Here is a 6,802-nt window from a genome sequence, read left to right on the forward strand (position 1 = left end):
TGATCAGCTATTGTATTTGAAAAAAATGAAAGCATGTAACCATAGATATAGAAACACTTGATAGGACACGCCTATACAAGCTATCTAGGCTGTGTCCCAAGCAATTCTCTTCCACCCCACACCCTTCGACAAGTGTACACTTCGTGTGACGTTTTAGTTATGTCACAGAGTGTGCTCTTGGGTGAGCGAGGGAGTATGGTGTAGGGTGGAGCTAAAAGCTTTAAATGGGACGCACTTCAGCATCATCATTCAGCTCCTGTACCTTTGACTGAGCAAGAAGCTATGCAGTCTTTTGTTGTCAGATTGTAGTTTGAAGAATGGCTGTAGCATTTGCACTATTATTATTCCAAAGAACTGTGGCAAGTAGGAAACATTTTTGCTGTGCTACTGCCCTACTGAGCGAACAAGACGTATTTAGAACATTTTACATGTATGTGGTGATTTTTAAACTTGAGATAATTTGAAAAACTGATATTGGTTAATAAAATATGTACTTCATAATGTAGCCTAATATTTACGTTTTTCTTTTGTTTTAAATTATATTTTAAATAATAATATATCTATTTTATTTATTTTTTATTTATTTATTTCTTAGCAGACGCCCTTATCCAGGGCGACTTACAATCGTAAGCAAATACATTTCAAGTGTTACAATACAAGTAATACAATAAGAGCAAGAATACAATAACTTTTGTTCAAGCAAGGTACAAGTGTGACAAACCACAATTCAATAATACAGCAGATAATAGTGATAGTTACATCAGGATATGATTAAATAGTGATAGTTACAGCAGGATGTGATTAAATACAAAGTACTACAGGTTAAACACTTGGCAGATTACAGTATTCTGAAGTACAGGATTAAATGCAGTAAAATAGGGGGCAGATGAGAGCAAAATAAAGCACATTTACATGAAGGGTGATAGTGTCCCAGGATACAAACAGAGGAGTTCTACAGGTGCTCTTTGAAGAGGTGAGTCTTAAAGAGGCGCCGGAATGTGGTCAGGGACTGGGCAGTCCTGACATCTGTAGGAAGGTCATTCCACCACTAGAATAGGTAATATATTTTGCTTTATATTCAATATCACTACGAAATGACTAAAGGTTCTACACTAATTTATTAATCACTGCAAAAACATATAATGGATATAATGGGTCTCTTCCTCTGTCTGTGTATTTCGTAAATAATAATAATAATAATAATAATAATAATAATAATAATAATAATAATAATAATAATAATTTTGAAATATATTGCTCACTTCTATCATCTGCTAGTTTTGTAGCTACTTATCTAGTTCATTAATTAATAGATAGATAATTAATTCCAGCAATAGATACGTACTGAAAAGATTTTTCGCTGTACTTTCGAATTATATATTTAAATCGTGATCATAGATTTAAAAAGATTAATTTTATTACCTAAGCGACTCAATAAAACATACATTTCACAAATAATTTGTTTGTTAAATAACTTAACAATATTTACAATTTCCTAGCTAACTATAGTTACATTACATTCATGAGCAGCCGCGTCTGACATATTTTCAAATCGTTCCCACTTGTCTCTGCCTTTAACGCAAAGAGTTCTGGGACTTCAGCACAAAAACACTTCTGCAGAAGTCAACTGTTTTGTCCACTCAGTCGAAGGGTGCAGTGAAGGGCACATAAAGCTCCCTTCACTCATTCCCTAAGGAATTGGGACAACCCTTAAGACGGCTGTGGCAGGCTGGCTGAGCAGTGATGTCAGGTCAGAAACAGGAAGGAAACTGACACCAGAGAAGTACTGCAGTTTAAAATAAAGAGACGCAGTGGCACCATTTTATTTAAATAATACAAAAATAAATAAAAGGTTTTAAACACAAAAACACTTGCTCAAAGAGTGAATATAAAACAGGTAAACAAAACAAAATCACAAACACAAAGTATAAACAATACCGGTCAGGCTGGGCAGTAGCCTTCACTGATCCTGTATTTAATTTTTAGTTTTGTTTTTTCTCTCGCTCCTCGCTCGCTCTCTCCGCTCTAACACCCACACCGACTGCAGAGAGCTACAGCCTTTTATATCATGGCCGAGGGATTTAACTGGCTTGTAAGTATTCTATTACCCCTCGGTCACAATCTGCATAAGTTTTTTTTTTTTTTTTTAATTTTAATCCATTTTTAACCCCAGTTTTCTCCCCAATTTAGTATGTCCAATTATTATCTGTATCCTCGGCTCACCGCTCGCAACCCCCCCACCGACTCAGGAAACGGAGGCTGGAACACGCGTCCTCCGAAACGTGCTCCTGCCAAGCCGTCATTTTTCGCACTGCAGATCCACAGTGATGCCACCAGACCTATAGTGCCGGAGGACAACACAGATCTGGCAGCTCCACTGCAGAACCACAATAAATAATACATGTTACAACGGCGAACATAATTCTTCCGCCCCTCAAGGGAAGGTAACAAGTGAGTAAGTGTGCGGTTTGGGACGCAGACCTAGGTGAGGAGTCCGTGTCACGGTGTGACATATATATGCCTAGCAAAAGCAGGCTGCATAGAGTTTACATAGATTTACACCAAATATAAACATTTTTTTGCGGCAGATATGGCATATGATTATGTAGAAAGTCTTGTTGAATTCCCTGCTAACAAAACAGCCTATGTCCTCATCCTCTGTTGTGCTAACAGGAAATGTCCAGCTAACGCCACCTATGACTCAAATGAATCTAAAAGTCTCTCCTACTGGCCTGTGGCCCTCAAGAGGTCATCTGATGCTAGCTGCTTCTCCAGGCAGCTTTATCGAGTGTGAGTGTTGTGGTAGCAGTGTTGTTGAGATTAAATGCCCATACAATCACACTGATTACTTCTCCTCTTCTGCATGCTGCCTTACAAAGGATATTTCACTTAGAGGACCATGATTACATGCACCAGGTGCAGTTACAACTATTTTGCACTAGTACAACATATGGATTCTTTGTTGTGTGGACCCCAACTGACTGTGTGATTACTCATGTTCCTGAAAATGAATCCTTTGTCTCAGCAATGGTTGGCAAGCTTGTCTCTTTTTGGGACAGTGTTATATGCCCTGAATTGTTGACAAACATGCTTGAAATGGGTATGGATACAGAATGCACTAGGCAAAATGATGACACTGGGTTTTATTGTATTTGTCAGGTGTCAAGGGTGGCACAATGATAGGCTATGACAATAAGTGCAGGTTACAGTGGTTTAATCTCTCATGTGTAAAACTAAATAGGAAACCAAGCTCTAAAAAAGACATGGTTCTGTCCCAAATGCAGGAAAGACTTGAAACAGATGAAAGAAGCCTAACTGATGGGCATGCTGTCATGCATTATTGTATTATTTGTGTGGTTATGAGAAGACAATCTAACTAGAATGTAAGTTTTAATTTAATTTAGAATGGAAGCCAAATTTTAAGGTCTGGGTCTCGACACGTCTTTGACAACATCTCCAAAAGCAGTTATATTGTCAAACACCATTTAAATAAAATCCTAATCCTAAAATGTTAATTATAAACACATTAACAGCAGTAAATTGGGTTCAATCATTTTATATATTTTTTTACTACTGTATTGTACTATTTGAATTTATTTATCTGGATCTTGTTCTATTTTGTTTTTGTTTGCAATTGAGAATAATTGTTTATAATAATAATAATAATAATAATAATAATAATAATAATAATAATAATAATAATACTTAAAAAAGTGGTAAATTGGTTTGAAGATTCTTACATTTTTATTAACATGTTATTATCACTTATATAATTGTTTCATAGATAGAAGATCTTTAATGGTGTTTGTATTGTGTACACCATTTTTATTTTACAAACCGGCTCCATTGATATACAGTGAAATTAATAATATATTGCATATGTACAAACATTGAGTATTAAGAGAGCTTTATAGAGAGAAAACATGAAATTAAAATAATAATTAAGATAATTATTTTCAATCGTTAAATCATTTTACTACTAGTTCTTATAGCTTCTGAGACACTGGATCTGGCTATTGGGCCTGTGTCCTTAGTTATCTTGTGTCTTTTGTTGGCTGTCCTGATTCTTACAAAGAAATAAACATATACATTTGTACAAATTGTCAAACATGCATACAGACACAAGTTTTAAATGTAAAAGTTGTATATTAATGTTAATGTTATTTTCTTACCATTTCTTAAATTTATGAGTGCAGCACAAACTAAAACAATCTTGTCTATTGCTGCCACGTCTGCATTTTCAGCCTCATCACCTAAGCGTTTCACAAGTTGTATGGGAAGGAAACTCTTTAGAATCCTATTAGAAATGGAAAAACAAAAGGAAGGTATTACTTGAGATTTTACTACTTCTCATACCATACCAGTTTTTTCCACTCTTTCAAACACACACACACACACATAGTGCAGCACCAACTAAAACAATCTTGTCTGTATATATAGAGAGAGAGAAAGAGAAAGAGAGAGAAAGAGTGAGTGAGTGAGTGAATGTACTGCATTAAATCATAAAATAATCATATGTGTATCTGCTCCTAATCAATCCTGTTCAATCTCATTGCGTACAGATGACAATGATCTGGACATCTCCACCTCCTGGGCTGATAGCTGCTTTCGGCCTTTGGTGTCACACCAAAGAAAAAGGTGTGACATTGAAGAAAAGTCACACCAAGTACCCCAAAACACTCTCTCAGCTGAAAGCCACAATCTCCAAGTATTATGTTCCCTGGCTGATGAAAGTCTTGTGAGACGAAACCAGATGTACCTCAGATGTCCGTCCACCCCATGCCTTGGAAACATATGTGATTGCTCTCAATGGTCTGCATGCAATGAAAACTTTAACAGTTCTATGCTTCTTGTAACTGCTGTACACTCGTACCCGTGCCTTAAGATTATTTGGCTTCTCTATGAAAACTTCAAAACAGTCTACAATTCCTGCGAGTGTCCTGAACTTCTGCTTGAACACAGGAGGAATGTTTTGAAACACATGGTTTCTATCAGGCTATTTGACAAGAAAACCAAGTTCAGCACACATTATGTTCACCCATCTAGAGAAGAGGACTGTGGCTCGTGATATTGGTATTTTGCATAGGTAAGCTAGTGCCTCAATTTCTGTGTTTCTTCGCAGAGAGTCAAAATTAGTTGATCCCCATATGGGATGCTGTGCTTGCTCCTGGGACCCATGAAACTAGGCAAGTAGGTAAGCAGCTGCAACAATCTTATCCAGGTCAGGCTGGTGAAGCACATAGACTTGTTGTCATCACCAGGGATAAACTCTTCTCCAATTGTTGCTTTACAGAGCTGCTCTTCCAGCAACGCTGTCGGTAGTCAATTAGGGTCTTGGTAAACTGCATTCTCTCTGAATTGTCTAGTGGTGTTTGCATTCCTAAAAGAAAGGTGATGGCAATATAGTTGATAATAAATGTATCACTATATTTACATGACAATAATGCAACAAAGAACAACATTTATCATGCTGTGAACAATATCTAAAAAGAGTGATGAGATATTAATGAATTACATATTTATTTTATGCTATAACAATGTCATGCATACCATAGATATAAGTAGATACAATAGCCTTATATCTTATTTATAACACATAACATTTATAACACTAGTGACACTACATACCAGTGCAATGAAGTGGACACTTAAAAAGTATAGCACATGAAGGTGTCATCTCATGCAGCTCAGAATAAGACACTTCCTGAAGGAGCTCAGGCAGCTCAGAATAAGACACTTCCTGAAGGAGCTCAGGCAGCTCAGAATAAGACAGTTCCTGAAGGAGCTCAGGCAGCTCAGAAGCTGGAACAAGCAGGTCATCTTCAGGTTCTGCTTCTGCTTGTACTGCTGGTACACATAAATGAGCGATGTCTGCAAGTTCATCAGCATGATCAGTGATCCTCTTCCTTCTAGCAATAGATGTGCACCTTTATATATAGATGCACAGAAATGTATACAGAAATATATAGTGCTAGGAGTGTAGCTATTAAATGAATAAAATGTCATTCTTTTCCTCATAAATTAATTACTGCGGTAATAGGCCTATAGGATTGGCAAAATGTTAATGATTTAAATACAAGGATAAAGGGTCTAGGTGGTGCCTACATCTTACTGGATTCCTGACTAGGGTTTCCCACAGTGGCATTCCTTGCCAGGGCCCTCTCAAACCTCTTGATCTTGTTCTTATCAACCTTTCTGCTCTTTGCTACTTTGTGTGGGAACAATGATGGAGTATAATCTGTATGCTCTGGAAAACCAAAAGCAATCATAGTCATAATGGTAAGACTCTAGCCTAAATTTAATACAATGTAAGCATGATAAGGGGACCCACCATATTATAATGGTTATATTGTGGTAAATACTTCATATTACCTTGAGATATTAACATTTGGTTAACATCTGTAATTAAATATAATATACAAATTATTTATCTAGCTTGGTGCTGGTTATCAAAGAGTTGAGACACTAGTTCCGTGGTCCCATCCTCACCTCTGCCACCACTGCCGCTGCTATGTTCTACTTGCCTACTGTCAAATGAGCTGCCTACTGGCAAACTGTCAAATGAGCAGTTCTGCTTCACACATACATATCTGCACACACCTGCTTAAGCACAAAGAAATGCTCACTTTATAGTTTAAAAATAACTATACAAATAATCATACAACTACATATCAAAGATCATGTGGGTGCTGCAAATGCATATATATTCTGAGGCCGGCTGCCGTCACTGCACTGCACAATACAGCAAGATTTTGGCATATTTAAGAAACGCTGAAGTAATTTCACATAGGGACTCTATGGG

The sequence above is a fragment of the Acipenser ruthenus genome, chromosome 53, assembly GCF_902713425.1.
Source record: "Acipenser ruthenus chromosome 53, fAciRut3.2 maternal haplotype, whole genome shotgun sequence".
Lineage (NCBI taxonomy): Eukaryota > Metazoa > Chordata > Actinopteri > Acipenseriformes > Acipenseridae > Acipenser > Acipenser ruthenus.